The 16,656-nt window shown below is 43.2% G+C and overlaps 2 long non-coding RNA genes across 2 annotated transcripts; both read right to left on the reverse strand.

Annotated features, from left to right (window-relative positions):
- Window positions 1-562: 562 nt before the first annotated feature.
- On the reverse strand, window positions 563-6,976 carry LOC140682122 (uncharacterized). The gene is made up of 4 exons (XR_012053372.1): window positions 6,649-6,976; window positions 2,171-2,571; window positions 1,134-1,204; window positions 563-663 (listed from the first exon to the last, which is right to left on the reverse strand). It is a non-coding gene; the product is annotated as an uncharacterized lncRNA (long non-coding RNA).
- Window positions 6,977-7,874: 898 nt separating this feature from the next.
- Window positions 7,875-16,195, reverse strand: LOC140682171 (uncharacterized). The gene is made up of 6 exons (XR_012053439.1): window positions 15,997-16,195; window positions 15,440-15,577; window positions 14,547-14,695; window positions 12,539-12,606; window positions 8,169-8,245; window positions 7,875-7,964 (listed from the first exon to the last, which is right to left on the reverse strand). It is a non-coding gene; the product is annotated as an uncharacterized lncRNA (long non-coding RNA).
- Between the last annotated feature and the right edge of the window lie 461 nt (window positions 16,196-16,656).

Genomic DNA, 16,656 nt, shown 5'->3' on the forward strand with positions numbered 1-16,656 from the left:
GATTGTCCATTTTAGGGTGGAATTGTCCATTTTAGGGTGGAATTGTCCATTTTAGGGTGGAATTGTCCATTTTATGGAGGAATTGTCCATTTTAGGGAGGAATTGTCCATCCTGGGGTGGAATTGTCCATCCTGGGGAGGAATTGTCCATTTTAGGGAGGAATTGTCCATTTTAGGGAGGAATTGTCCATTTTAGGGTGGAATTGTCCATTTTTGGGAGGAATTGTCCATTTTAGGGTGGAATTGTCCATTTTAGGGTGGAATTGTCCATTTTAGGGTGGAATTGTCCATTTTAGGGTGGAATTGTCCATCCTGGGGTGGAATTGTCCATCCTGAGGTGGAATTGTCCATTTTAGGGAGGAATTGTCCATTTTAGGGTGGAATTGTCCATTTTAGGGTGGAATTGTCCATTTTAGGGTGGAATTGTCCATTTTAGGGTGGAATTGTCCATTTTAGGGTGGAATTGTCCATTTTAGGGTGGAATTGTCCATTTTAGGGAGGAATTGTCCATTTTAGGGTGGAATTGTCCATTTTAGGGAGGAATTGTCCATTTTAGGGTGGAGTTCTCCATTTTTAGGGTGGAATTGTCCATTTTATGGAGGAATTCTCCATCCTGGTGTGGATTTCTGGAGTGAAGACACCCCTGCAGCACCACATCTTCCACCTAAAACACACAATCTCTAATTAGCCTAATTAACGAGCTCCCTAATCACTCCCAGCCCAGAACTGTTGTTTTAGGACGATCAGAATTCCCTGATTTTCACGGTGTCACACGGACACTCTCCATCTGTGTGCCAACATTATTTACCACTCAAACACGACGATAAATATGGAATAAACACGTATGGAATCCATAGGCAGCATCCATACATTCTTAATGCCTCAGCCTCGCTGGAGACATGGGGGGAGCCCACCACAATCTGTCTGTGAGGCTAAAAAATTCATTTTTAAATGGTTTTTTTAGGGCTGGTGGCAGATGGGAGAGCTCGGGAAGTTTAACCCCTGCATTGCTGCAGCGTTGCACCTGCATTTTTATTGCAGATGTGCAATTTGGAGCTGGTGGAAATTGCAAAAACATTCCTGGTTTTTATTTCTAGATCAAAAATTGAGATTTAAAGGGTTTTCTCACGTCACCTTCGGCTCCTGCTGAGCTCCACACCGTGGGCAAACAGCCAATTAATTCCAGATGCCAATTATGTGCCAACCTGGGGAAATAATCAATGTTTATCCACCCATCTGCTGCAGCACATTTGGGGTTTACACCCCAATTTTTTCCTAAATTTATTTTATCCCCACTACCCTTTTTTCCTAAATTTATTTTATCCCCACTACCCTTTTTTCCTAAATTTTTTACCCCCCCCTGCCACCCTCGGATTTAATTTTTTTATTTTTGAAAATTCCAATTTTTCCAATAATTCTCCGCAGCTGTCGAGATGTTCCCGTGCTTTTTTGTGCTGGAACATATTCAAGCATTGCAATTCCAGCTACTTTTTCTTACAAAAAATCAGTTTTTATTTCTTTTTCCTCCCTCAGCTCTGATGGATTTCACATGTTTTAAGAAGTTCATCCCTCAGTTATTAGTCAGAAAATTCGGAAATGTGTGGGCAGCTCCTTTGTGCTACAAAACACATCAGAGAGGAAGAAGCTGTTCCTTTTTATTCCCTAAAGAAAATTTTTTTGGCTTTATTTCGAGCTCTGAGTTTGCTGTTAAAAATGTTGTGGCTCGTTTTTAATGTTGTTTTATTGTTTTGAGAGAGTTTTGTATTTTTTTTTTTATTTTTTTGTATTTTTTTGTATTTTTTTTTGTATTTTTTTGTATTTTTTTGTGGGTTTTTTTTGGTATTTTTTTGTATTTTTTTTTGTATTTTTTTGTATTTTTTTTGTATTTTTTTTGTGTTTTTTTTGTATTTTTTTGTATTTTTTTGTATTTTTTTGTTGTATTTTTTTGTATTTTTTTGTATTTTTTTTGTATTTTTTTGTATTTTTTGTATTTTTTTTGTTTTTTTTTTTCATTTCTCGACCGCTCCCAACCCAAATTGAATAAACAAAAAAATTGCTGTAAATAATCTCAGATAATTCTATATAAATCTGTGTATTTATGGCCACTTCTCCCAATCCAAGCTACTAAAAATCAGCTAAAAAATGGATAATTTAAGTTGATTTTTCTGTACCTGTGTCATTTTAAGGACTGGTCCATAAATGCTCCCAGATGAGGAATTTTTTGCCACGCTGAGGACAGGACACGAGGCACGAGGACACTGTGGGGACAACCAAAGTGGAGAGGTGACATCCCATGTCACAAACCCCCCAACCATGTCAGGAATCACCATTCCCCATCCCCATAATATTATTTTTACCCAAAAAAATGAATTTTTTGTAACATTTCAACCCCAAACCTTTTGGTTCCTGAAGCTGTCGTATTCCCTAAATTTCTCCTTCCATTCAGCTGCTTGAAAAATAATCCAAGCTGTGTTTTCTTCTTTTTTGGAGTATTTTTTCTTCTTTTTTTCTTTTTTTCCAGAAATGTAAAACCCACTGAGGGATTTCCTCGGGTGGGAGCACAAACCTGTCGCTTTAAAAAAAAATAAATTTAGCTCTGAATTACCCAAAAAACTGCCATTTCCAGCCTGGCCTTGATTAATGATTTTTCTATCTAATAAAAGGTTCACAAACCATCTGTTTTTCTCCCTAATGCTTTACCCAAAGGTTTTTTTTCCTTCCTATTTCAGGCTCGGGGCCAACTGACATTCCCCTTTTTTTTTATTTATTTTTTTTTTTTCCTAGCCTTGTAAACAAACCCTTTTTTCTTTTTAATCTTCTAGAGCTGTTTCCTACCCGTCGTTATGAATATTCATGGCGAGTAAACATTTTTAGTGTCTACATTTAATCTTTTCCACTGGCAATTACTGTTCTAGGCTGTTTTATAATGCAGAAAATCCGAATTTTTTTTTCTAATAACAGCTGGGGCGCAGATGGGACCCGCGGTCGTTGGAGAAAATAAAAATTTACAAGATGCCAGCGGAATTTATTTGGGTTTTTATGGAGTTGAGGGAGGAATTTTGGGGTTGGTGCTGTGGGGACAAGGAGGGTTTGTGACATTTAATTAAAGGGGGGTTTAGGTAGGGTGGGTGTAATTAGGCGGTGCTGTGGTTAATTAATTTGGGGTGATTGGATGAGATGAGGTTTGGTATTTTGGGTGTGTGTTGTTTAAGGTTCTGTGCTCGAGCTCGTGGTGTTGGCATCGTGGTGGCAGTGATGTGGCACTGTGATTGGGGTGGCACCTGCTCGGGGACACCCTGTTGGGGGACACCCTGCTTGGGGTGGCAGCTTGGGGTGTCACCCTGCTTGGGGACACCCAGTTTGGGGTGGCACCCTGTTTAGGATGGCACCTTGATTGGGGACACCCTGTTTGGGGTGTCACCCTGTTTGGGGTGGCACACTCCTTGGGGACACCCTGCTAAGGATGGCACCCTGTTTGGGGTGGCACCCTCCTTGGGGACACCCTGTTTGGGGTGGCACCCTGCTTGGGGACACCCTGTTTAGGGTGGCACCCTGCTTGGTGACACCCTGTTTGGGGTGGCTCCTTCCTCTGGGTGTCACCCTGTTTGCGGTGGCACCCTGCTGGTGATGGCACCCTGTTTGGGGTGGCACCCTGCTTGGGGTGGCACCCTGCTCAAAATGGCACCCTGCTCAGGGTGGCACACTCCTTGGGGTGTCACCCTGCTTGGGACACCCTGTTTCGGGTGGCACCCTGCTTGAGGACACCCTATTTGGGGACACCCTGATAGGGATGGCACCCTGCTTGGGGTGGCACCCTGTTTGGGGTGGCAGCTTGGGGACACCCTGTTTGGGGTGGCACCTTGATTGGGGTGGCACCCTGCTTGGGGACACCCTATTTGGGATGGCACCTTGTTTGGGGTGGCTCCTTCCTCTGGGTGTCACCCTCCTTGGGGACACCCTGTTTGGGATGGCACCCTCCTTGGGATGGCACCCTGTTTGGGGTGGCACCCTCCTTGGGGACACCCTATTTGGGACACCCTATTTGGGGTGGCACCCTGTTTGGGATGGCCCCCTGCTCAAAATGGCACCCTGTTTGGGGACACCCTGTTTGGGATGGCACACTGCTCTGGGTGTCACCCTGTTTAGGATGGCACCCTGCTTGGGGACACCCTGTTTGGGGTGGCACACTCCTTGGGGACACCCTGCTTGGGGACACCCTGTTTGGGGTGGCACCCTGCTCAAAATGGCACCCTGTTTGGGGTGGCATCTTCCTTGGGGACACCCTGTTTGGGATGGCACCCTGCTTGGGGACACCCTATTTGGAGTGTGCCATGCTTGGGGACACCCTGCTAAGGATGGCACCCTGTTTAGGATGGCACCCTGTTTGGGGTGGCACACTCCTTGGGGTGGCACCCTGTTTGGGGTGGCACCCTGTTTGGGGACACCCTGTTTGGGGTGGCTCCTTCCTCTGGGTGTCACCCTCCTTGGGGACACCCTGTTTGGGGTGGCACCCTGCTCAAAATGGCACCCTGCTCAAAATGGCACCCTGTTTGGGGTGGCACCCTGTTTGGAGTGGCACCTTCCTTGGGGACACCCTGCTTAGGATGGCACCCTGTTTGGGGTGGCACCCTGTTTGGGATGGCACCCTGTTTGGGGTGGCACCCTGCTTGGGGACACCCTGTTTGGGGACACCCTGATTGGGGTGGCAGCTTGGGGACACCCTGTTTGGGGTGGCACCCTGTTTAGGATGGCACCCTGTTTGGTGGCACCCTGCTTGGGGACACCCTGTTTGGGGTGGCACCCTGCTTGGGGACACCCTGTTTGGGGACACCCTATTTGGGATGGCACCTGTTTGGGGTGACACCCTGTTTGGGATGGCACCTTGATTGGGGTGGCACTCTATTTGGGGTGGCACCCTATTTGGGGTGGCACACTCCTTGGGGACACCCTGTTTCGGGTGGCACCCTGCTTGGGGACACCCTGCTCGGGGTGGCACCCTGTTTGGGGTGGCACCCTGATCGGGGTGGCACACTCCTTGGGGACACCCTGTTTGGGGACACCCTGTTTGGGGTGGCACACTCCTTGGGGACACCCTGTTTGGGATGGCACTCTGTTTGGGACACCCTGTTTGGGATGGCACCCTCCTTGGTGACACCCTGTTTGGGATGGCACCCTGCTCAAAATGGCACCCTGCTTGAGGTGGCACCCTGCTTGGGGACACCCTGTTTAGGATGGCACCCTGCTGGGGATGGCACCCTGCTTGGGGACACCCTGTTTGGGGTGGCACACTGCTTGGGGACACCCTGATTGGGATGGCACCCTGTTTGGGGTGGCACCCTGCTCTGGGTGGCACCCTGCTCAAAATGGCACCCTGCTTGGGGACACCCTATTTGGGGTGGCACCCTGTTTGGGGTGTCACACTCCTTGGGATGGCACCCTGTTTGGGGTGGCACCCTGCTTGGGGTGGCACCCTGCTCAGGGACACCCTGTTTGGGGACACCCTCTTGGGGTGGCACCCTGCTTGGGGACACCCTATTTGGGGTGGCAGCTTGGGGACACCATGTTTGGAGTGGCACCTTCCTTGGGGACACCCTGTTTGGGGTGGCACCCTGCTTGGGGACACCCTGTTTGGGGACACCATATTTGGGGTGGCACCCTGCTCAAAATGGCACCCTGCTTGGGATGGCACCCTGTTTGGGGACACCCTGTTTGGGGTGGCACCCTGCTTGGGGTGGCACCCTGCTCAAAGTGGCACCCTGTTAGGGGTGGCACTGTGATTGGGGTGGCACCTGCTTGGGGACACCCTGTTTGGGGACACCCTGTTTGGGATCCCACCCCACAGATCCCAATCCCACCCCACAGATCCCACCCCACAGATCCCACCCCACAGATCCCAATCCCACCCCACAGATCCCAATCCCACCCCACAGATCCCACCCCACAGATCCCACCCCACTGATCCCAATCCCACAGATCCCACCCCACAGATCCCACCCATATAATTCCCATATATTCCCATATAATTCCCATATAATTCCCATATAATTCCCATATATTCCCATATATTCCCATATAATTCCCATATATTCCCATATAATTCCCATATATTCCCATATATTCCCATATAATTCCCATATATTCCCATATAATTCCCATATAATTCCCATATATTCCCATATATTCCCATATAATTCCCATATAATTCCCATATAATAATTCCCATATAATTCCCATATAATTCCCATATATTCCCATATAATTCCCATATAATTCCCATATATTCCCATATATTCCCATATAATTCCCATATATTCCCATATAATTCCCATATAATTCCCATATATTCCCATATAATTCCCATATATTCCCATATATTCCTATATAATTCCCATATATTCCCATATAATTCCCATATAATTCCCATATATTCCCATATATTCCCATATAATTCCCATATAATTCCCATATATTCCCATATAATTCCCATATAATAATTCCCATATAATTCCCATATATTCCCATATAATTCCCATATAATTCCCATATATTCCCATATTGTAAAAATATTGTATAATTGAATATTGTAAATATTGTAAATATTTATTGTAAATAAATAATAAAAGAATATTGTAAAAAAATTCCTCCTTACCAAATCCAGGGAAATATTCCAAATATTCCTCTTGTTGTGAGTTTGGGCTGCTCTGCAAATTCCAGTTCATAATGGCTCTTTAATTAATCAATTAATTAATATTCCAGGGGGATTTTATTCTTCAAAAATCAAGTTTAGATGGAGTTTTCGTGAGTTAAATAATCCAAAAATTAGGCTGAAAAAGGTATTTTCTCCCAGGTCGTGGAGTTTAGAAGTTGAGCTCCTGCATAAAATAAACACAAGCAAATTAATTTGTTATTGATTAATTTAATTCCTAATTATTAGTGAGATGAGAAAATGAACAATGAAATATTTTATGTTCAGGATTTCAGAACTTTTGCTAATTAACATCACCCCATCTTTAAGAACTTCAGGATTTCGGAACTTTTGCTAATTAAGATCACCCCATTGTTTTGGGGTTTTAAAAATTAATTATTAATGTTTGTAACATTATATATATTATATATATATAATGTTATATTGGCACGTTATTGTAAATATAGCACAGGCAGTTTTTAATATATAATAATATATAATGTTTGTAACATTATATATATTATATATATTTAATGTTATATTGGCACGTTATTGTAAATATACCACAGGTAGTTTTTAATATATAATAATGTATAATGTTTGTACCATTATATATATTATATATATATAATGTTATATTGGCACGTTATTGTAAATCCAGCACAGGTAGTTTTAAATATATAATGTTATATTGGCACATTATTGTAAATATAGCACAGATAATTTTAAATATATAATGTTTGTAACATCCCACTGAAGGAGGTTACAGTGGCACATTATTTTAAATATAGCACAGATATAACATTATATACCTGGCTATATTTATATATACCAATATAACATTATATATACCAATATAACATTAAATACCAGAAACTCAGATAGTTTTTAATATATAATGTTTGTAACATCCCACTGAGGGGTGTTACATTGGCACATTATTGTAAATATAGCACAGGTAGTTTCTGGTATTTAATGTTATATTGGCATGTTATTGTAAATGTAGTACAGGTAATTTTAAATATATAATATTTGTAACATCCCACTGAGGGATGTTATATTGGCACCTTATTGTAAATCCAGCACAGGTAGTTTTTAATATATAATAATATATAATATTTGTCACATTATATATATTAAGCCCCACACGCTGCCCTGCAGAAAATGTCAGAGATAAACAGAATTAACCACCTTAAACCAGCACAGATTAATTACGATTTCTTCTTTGACAACAGGGCAGAAATACAGAGACTTTCTCCATCTCAGAATCCCACAGGCACCTTTGGGAACAAACAGAGACAAAAAGCAGGAGACATTTAGAGGAGCAGCTCCAAAAACAGGGAATGTTCTCCACTGAAAATCCCACAACTCCACGTGGTCCACCAGGGCAGGAATTTTCACCTCTCTCTGCCCAAACCCTTTTGAGCAGATCCTGAGAGAATTCCCAGCTTTCCTCTCCCCCTTTTCCCAAGTTTTTCACCTACTTGGCTGTGTCCCAGAAGGATCCTGCACACAAGTGAGAGACCCTGGAGCTCCAATCTTCTCTAAACTGGCAGCAGCTCTAAGATTAGAGAGTGAGAAGTGTGATGGAGCTGAAATCCTGTGAATGCTGCTAAGGATAGAAAAGCAGGAGTAGGAGGCAGGCAGAGCTCATCCCGTGTGTTTGGAGAAAGAATTCCGGGATTTTGGAATGGTTTGGGTGGGAAAAGACCTTAAGGAGCTTTTTATTCCATGGGCAGTGACACTTTCCAGGATCCCAAAACATTCCAGGGATGGGATTTGTACCCATATCCCAAATAAACTTCATCTATCCCAAATCCCACAGATCCTACAAACCCAAATTACTGCATCAGCGAGGAAAAAAGACAATTAAAAGACCCAAATTGTGGAAAAAATCGAATTTCCAGTTGTACCAGAGACACCTTCCAGGATCCCAAAACATTCCAGGGATGGAGAAAAATCCATATGTACCCATATCCCCAATAAACTTCATCTATCCCAAATCCCACAAATCCTACAAACCCAAATTACTCATCAGCGAGGAACAAAGACAATTATAAGACCTAAATTGTGGAAAAAATCGAATTTCCAGTTGTACCAGAGACACCTTCCAGGATCCCAAAACATCCCAGGGGTGGGATTTGTACCTCTATCCCAATAAACTTCATCTATCCCAAATCCCACAGATCCTACAAACCCAAATTACTGCATCAGCGAGGAAAAAAGACAATTATAAGACTTAAATTGTGGAAAAAATCGAATTTCCAGTTGTACCAGAGACACCTTCCAGGATCCCAAAACATTCCAGGGATGGAGAAAAATCCATATGTACCCATATCCCCAATAAACTTCACCTATCCCAAATCCCACAGATCCTACAAACCCAAATTACTGCATCAGCGAGGAAAAAAGACAATTGTAAGACCTAAATTGTGGAAAAAATCGAATTTCCAGTTGTACCAGAGACACCTTCCAGGATCCCAAAACATCCCAGGGATGGGATTTGTACCTCTATCCCCAATAAACATCAGCTATCCCAAATCCCACAGATCCTACAACCCCAAATTACTGCATCAGCGAGGGACAAAGACAATTAAAAGACCTAAATTGTGGAAAAAATCGAATTTCCAGTTGTACCAGAGACACCTTCCAGGATCCCAAAACATTCCAGGGATGGGATACCTGTATCCCCAATAAACATCACCTATCCCAAATCCCACAGATCCTACAACCCCAAATTACTGCATCAGCGAGGAAAAAAGACAATTATAAGACCTAAATTGTGGAAAAAATCGAATTTCCAGTTGTACCAGAGACACCTTCCAGGATCCCAAAACATCCCAGGGATGGGATTTGTACCTCTATCCCAAATAAACTTCATCTATCCCAAATCCCACAGATCCTACAAACCCAAATTACTGCATCAGCGAGGAAAAAAGACAATTAAAAGACCCAAATTGTGGAAAAAATCGAATTTCCAGTTGTACCAGAGACACCTTCCAGGATCCCAAAACATTCCAGGGATGGGGAAAAATCCATATGTACCCATATCCCCAATAAACTTCAGCTATCCCAAATCCCACAGATCCTACAAACCCTACTGCAACAAACCCAAATTACTGCATCAGCAAGGAAAAAAGACAATTAAAAGACCTAAATTGTGGAAAAAATCGAATTTCCAGTTGTACCAGAGACACCTTCCAGGATCCCAAAACATCCCAGGGATGGGATTTGTACCTCTATCCCCAATAAACTTCAGCTATCCCAAATCCCACAGATCCTACAACCCCAAATTACTCATCAGCGAGGAAAAAAGACAATTAAAAGACCTAAATTGTGGAAAAAATCGAATTTCCAGTTGTACCAGAGACACTTTCCAGGATCCCAAAACATTCCAGGGATGGGATTTGTACCTCTATCCCCAATAAACATCACCTATCCCAAATCCCACAGATCCTACAAACCCAAATTACTGCATCAGCGAGGAAAAAAGACAATTATAAGACCCAAATTGTGGAAAAAATCGAATTTCCAGTTGTACCAGAGACACCTTCCAGGATCCCAAAACATTCCAGGGATGGGATTTGTACCTCTATCCCCAATAAACATCACCTATCCCAAATCCCACAGATCCTACAACCCCTAATTACTGCATCAGCGAGGAAAAAAGACAATTATAAGACCTAAATTGTGGAAAAAATCGAATTTCCAGTTGTACCACAGCACTTTGGACCTGGAATTATTTGGAATATAAACTCCAAGGTTAGATAAACCATTCCAATGGAAAATAAAACATGGGAAGCCCCTAGGAACAGTTTTGGGAATATCTGAGGGCACATTCCCAGTTTCCATTCCCCATTCCCCATTCCCCATTCATTTCCCATTCCCCATTCCCATTCCCCATTCCCCATTCCCCATTCCCCATTCCCATTCCCCATTCCCATTCCCATTCCCATTCCCCATTCCCATTCCCATTCCCCATTCCCCATTCCCATTCCCATTCCCCATTTCCCATTCCCATTCCCATTCCCCATTCCCATTCCCATTCCCATTCCCCATTCCCCATTCCCCATTCCCCATTCCCATTCCGCATTCCCATTCCACATTCCCATTCCCATTCCCATTCCCATTCCCCATTCCCCATTCCCATTCCCATTCCCCATTCCCCATTCCCATTCCCCATTCCCATTCCCCATTCCCCATTCCCCATTCCCATTCCCATTCCCATTCCCCATTCCCCATTCCCATTCCCCATTCCCATTCCCCATTCCCCATTCCCCATTCCCATTCCCCATTCCCCATTCCCCATTCCCATTCCCCATTCCCCATTCCCATTCCCCATTCCCCATTCCCCATTTCCCATTCCCACTCCCATTCCCCATTCCCCATTCCCCATTCCCCATTTCCCATTTCCCATTCCCCATTCCCATTCCCATTCCCCATTCCCCATTCCCATTCCCCATTCCCATTCCCCATTCCCCATTCCCCATTCCCATTCCCATTCCCATTCCCCATTCCCCATTCCCATTCCCCATTCCCATTCCCCATTCCCCATTCCCATTCCCATTCCCCATTCCCCATTCCCCATTCCCATTCCCCATTCCCCATTCCCATTCCCCATTCCCCATTTCCCATTCCCCATTCCCACTCCCATTCCCCATTCCCCATTCCCCATTCCCCATTTCCCATTTCCCATTCCCCATTCCCATTCCCATTCCCCATTCCCATTCCCCATTCATTTCCCATTCCCCATTTCCCATTCATTTCCCATTCATTTCCCATTCCCATTCCCCATTCCCATTCCCATTCCCCATTCCCATTCCCCATTCATTTCCCATTCATTTCCCATTCATTTCCCATTCATTTCCCAGTTTCCATTCCCCATTCCCATTCCCCATTTCCCATTCCCCATTCCCCATTCCCCATTCATTTCCCATTCATTTCCCATTCATTTCCCATTCATTCCCCATTCATTTCCCATTCATTTCCCATTCATTTCCCATTCCCCATTCATTTCCCATTCCCCATTCCCATTTCCCCATTCCCCATTCATTTCCCATTCATTCCCCATTCATTTCCCATTCATTTCCCATTCATTTCCCATTCATTTCCCATTCCCATTCCCCATTTCCCATTCCCCATTCATTTCCCATTAATTTCCCATTAATTTCCCATTAATTTCCCATTCCCCATTTTCCATTCCCCATTCCTTTCCCATCCATTCCCCATTCATTTCCCATTCATTTCCCATTCATTTCCCATTCCCATTCCCTATTTCCATTCCCATTTCCCCAGTTCCCACCTGGCCCCCCAAAACCCTTCCCCGGATTATTATTATTTCCAAAACCTTGGCTAAAATATAAACGATGCTTTCAATTTAAAGCAACCCTCGCCCTGTTCCCAGCTTTAATAACACTTTTGACAGACGAGATTTCCATCATCTGTTTTTGTCTTTGTCAAGGCTCCTCCAATAAATGCTCTGAACTAACAGATGTGACTATAAAGGAGCTGAGCTTTGTCAAGTGCTACCAGAGATAAATTAATTCCTACTTGAAGCTTCCTCTGAGCACTGGAACATCCCTTTTTCCTGATTTTGGTGTGGGTTTCACAGCCAGAAACAGAAATCACGAGTACAATTCAATTTTATCAGTGACTGGGGCACCAGTTTAACAAACTGTGAGCCAAAAATCTATTGGAAATTTGATATAAAATAAACCTGGTGGAGTTCACAGCATTTCTAAAATACAGTGAATTATCTGAATGTTAAAGGTGAGACTTTGAGCATTCCTGCCCTGTGATCTCTTTATCATTTCAGGGTAATTTGGGTGCTCAAGCAACAGGTTGAGTTTTTTACCAGCAATTCGAATTTCCACTGGGAGGAGGAATTCACATCCATTGTTCCATTGGTGTATCCGGATTTTCCTGTAATACACAAAATAATAAATAAGACATAATTGGCTCTGGCCTCCTGCTCTTACAAAGACATGAATTAATGAATTAATCACAAATCCACGTGGGAAAAAGGGCGGACGGAATAAAGTCCCGATGGCAGAAAAATTCTGCAATAAAGTTATTGATTTGAAAACTTCAATAAGTTAAATAATTTAATTTAAATAAGCCCTGGGAGAGTGGGGATCCAGGAGTGATTGGGGGGATTCTCACCAACACTCAGTGGGGTTTGTGGAGCTCCAGGGACTCCCTGGAACAATTTCTGGTTGTTTTTGCACCTCTCATTTCTCACCACCGACTCCAACCCTCTCTCCAAACTCCGTTGATTAAATTCCTATTTCCACGGAGCCATAAATGCCGTAATCTCGATCCTGATAAGGGCTCTAAAGCCATCCCACAGGATCCCTGTGCTTGGAACTGATGGAACATTAGTGTCAGGCAAAACTATTATTTGAATCTCGATATAATTAATAAAGCTTTTCTCACCCCCACAGGAAACTCGTTAAATCTCCGAGTCTCGTTTGCGTTCGGCGCAAGATTTCCCTGCCTCGCATACGGAAAAAAGGATGAAAAATCCTTTAAATATTTAACAGTTGAAATCTGCCATAAATTGGGAGATTTGAATAAAAAACCAGCCCGAGTATATTTGTATGAAACTGGTGAACAGAAGGAATACACATGCTCCGAGGAATAGATTTGATGCCAAACATCAATCAATCCCGGCTCCGAAGCCTATTTATAATACTGTGGGGGTTCTGGACGGTTGCACTTCACACTGGGAGGACCAATCCATGACATTATCTGCTGAACAATTGAAAGATTTTAACAAATAATTAAAAAATTAAAAAAAAATGGGGATTTTTTCGCAGCTTTTGTGGCCACGCACCGGTTCATAGTGTAAATAACGAGTGGTTAATGTCGGGTTTGCTCCGCCATCCTCCTGCTGATGGGGTTTATCTTTGATTATTGATTTTTGGGGTATAAATATGGCTTTAGTTGCAGCTTTGCCCTCATTTTGGTGCTGGATAAACAGGGTTAGATGGATTTTGGGGGTGCAGGGAAGCTTTTGGTGGGTGCTGGGTGCTGGGTGGCGCAGCAGGGGGAGCTCAGACATCCCATTTGGCTCTCTCCAAATGTCATTCCTTAAAACCTTCTGAGCAATTAAACCAAATTTAGCAGGAATCAATCATACAGACGCCAGGGTGGGAAATAATGAAGATGGATGTTGTTTAAAACCTTCCAAGAGTTCCTGCCGGAGCTAGATATCATCCTGAGTAGGATTAGATTATCCAAGTGACCTTAGGAGTGTTTAAGTGTCCTCCTAAACCCCTCAGGTCCCTTTTTCCCTGCTCTGGTCCTTCTTTTCCAAGGTAAATCCTTGGAAATCCTGAGGAATCCCTGCCAGAGCAGGAGGAACACTCTGTTCTCCCAGTCCTCTTTCTAAAAAAAAAATAAATCTTTGCTTTGAGACTGAAAATCCTGCTCTAAATCCCTTTTCCCAAGTGTGGGGCCGATGGATTTTATTTCCCATAAATTTCCCACTAGGATGTACCTTTCTCCCAGGAAACAGGTGGGTTTTAAACCTTCTGAAAACACCAAAAAGCTTCTTTGCAAAGTGATTTGCAAAGCAAAAATATGAAAAAAAAGAGAGTTTTTTTTTTCTCTATTCCCCAGGGATTTTTGAGCATATGAAGCACAAAAATAATCACAGAAATGACGCAAAGGAAGCAAAAACCCGAGGATTTAGTCGGAGTCAGCAATGCAAAGGCAGCTCCCTGCTGCTGCAGCTTCACCCCCACGACACAGACTGGATTTAAGGGACTCTTCTGCTGAGAAGACCTTAAATCCCTAAGAGCTGGGCTGAAGAGCAATGTTAATTTTTAATTAGTTAAATTAAAACATCCCAGCAGTACCTTTGAGTGTATGGATCACTCCTGCTCTTCCTGGCCCCTTGGACACACACAGCCTTGAAATCCAACACGTGTTTTCCAGACAAACCAGCAAAATCTGGAATATCGACGTGTTTGTGTCATCTCCAGCTGTTTCCTTCCTCTGTTGGAGCCTAAAGAAGTAAATATTGAAATTAAAACCTCTCCTAAACCAATCCAGATTCTTTTCTCTCACCTCTGGGAACACACGTGTAAATCCTCTGGTACTTATCTCCTCCCAAGGTCTGAAATGGGGTTTTGCTCCAAAAATGACAATTCTCAGCAGGAAATCTTTAAATGATGAAAAATGCACCTCTGGGAGCAGCAAGCAGGACTCAACCACTCCATTATCTCCTCCCACCTACATCCTAAATCCCAAACTGTCTCTCTTCCTCTCTTTTTCAACCCAAAAAAAGATAAAAAATTCACAAAACTTTGATTTCTCCAAAAAAAAAATTAAAACTCCCAACTCCCAAACAACTAAACACCTCACAGCCTCCCTGCTCTTCTCCTTCCCCACAACAAACCACTAATAAAACCACTACCAGCTCTTTTTATCTCTTAAAAAACCCAAAAAAATCCCACATTTTCTCCACCTTTCCATCTACAAAAAACCAAATCTACCTCCAAAATCCACATAACTTCTCCCCTCCCCCACCCAGCTCATAACCAAACAAAAAAAAAAAATCCTACACTAACCACTAACCAAAAAAAAACAAATTCTCTTAAAAATTCTACTTTTAACCCCTCGATAGTCTCAAAATCTTTAATTAATCAATGTCTAAATTAATTTTTTCCTTCTGGAAATTTTTTTTTTCTGTGTTAAAGCACAAGAGGTTTGTGACCTGAGCTCAGGATCTGTTGGTGTTTGTGTTTACCTCCTCCCTCGCTCCTGCCCCAATTTTGGAGAGCGTTTCCAGCACAATTCCAGGATATTTTTGATATTTCATTGAGCTTTTGGCTTCAGGTGCACGCTGCACGTTTTTCCCCGAGGATTTGGCTGGTTTTGTGTCGAGCTGAAACAAAAGTGGCAGAAAATCAGCTGAGCTCTCAGTGCTGTGGTGGGAAAGGAGGAAACTGGATTTTCCTTGGGAGGAAAATCCCAAAAAGAGCTGCTGCTCTTCCTTAATTTCTCTAATGACATTTGATATTATGGTGATGATGAGCGCCTTGGAAAATACATATGATAATCGTTATAATCAAGCACATGTGTCTGGAGAGTGTAATAGGTACATTCTATAAATTAAAAAATAAACATGTGTGTTAAGGAACGACTTTTAATATTAATTTCCATTTTTTAGAAAGCTAGGCCTCAGATGAAGCTGAGGATTAAGGAGCCAAAAATGGGATTTTATATAATCCTGATATCCCAGAATGGTTTTGACCAGGGATAGGGGAGACATGCCTCAATCCCAAATCCAAATCCACATCCCACCTGCCAAACTGATGCTCCTTGGATGACTCAGGATGCAAAATATTCCAATTCCTCTGTCAGCAAGGGAAGTATCCCTGAGTTTGGAATCTCTCCAGATCCTTCTGGCATCAGCCCACGCTGCCCTGAAGCTCCAAGAATTCTCCACACCACGATTCAGACCTGCAAAGAGAAAGGGCTGTGAGCATCCTGCTCTATGGAAGTGGCTTGGAATTCTTCCCCATCCCATAATTTTGGGATTTCAGGGTTTGGAATGAGGAAAACAGCAACGCTGGAAGGTGCAGAGAAGCAGAATTAACACAGCAGCCAGGCCTTGGGTTTATTTGGTGAATAATGGGGAATGGAAGCGTTCCCAAAATCCCAGCCCTTGAGTGGAGAGCCTCTCCCACTCCCAGCCTATTGATTTTAGGAGTAATCAATAGGTATTGTGTGTCAATACCATTACCAGGACAAGCACGGAGTGATTTTCCTGCTGGATCCAGTTGTCCCACGCTGTGCCCTATGGGAAGCCACTGATTCCTACACTTGGAGCAGGGACAATGCAACTTAATCAGAGTGACAGGAAACAGGCAGCAATTACAGTGTGCAGCTACATCTGCTGGGTTCCACTTCACTGGAGGAAGAGTTATCTCAATTTTAATGCACGGCCCTTTTTCATGTTTC

Source organism: Taeniopygia guttata, chromosome W (genome assembly GCF_048771995.1).
Source record: "Taeniopygia guttata chromosome W, bTaeGut7.mat, whole genome shotgun sequence".
Lineage (NCBI taxonomy): Eukaryota > Metazoa > Chordata > Aves > Passeriformes > Estrildidae > Taeniopygia > Taeniopygia guttata.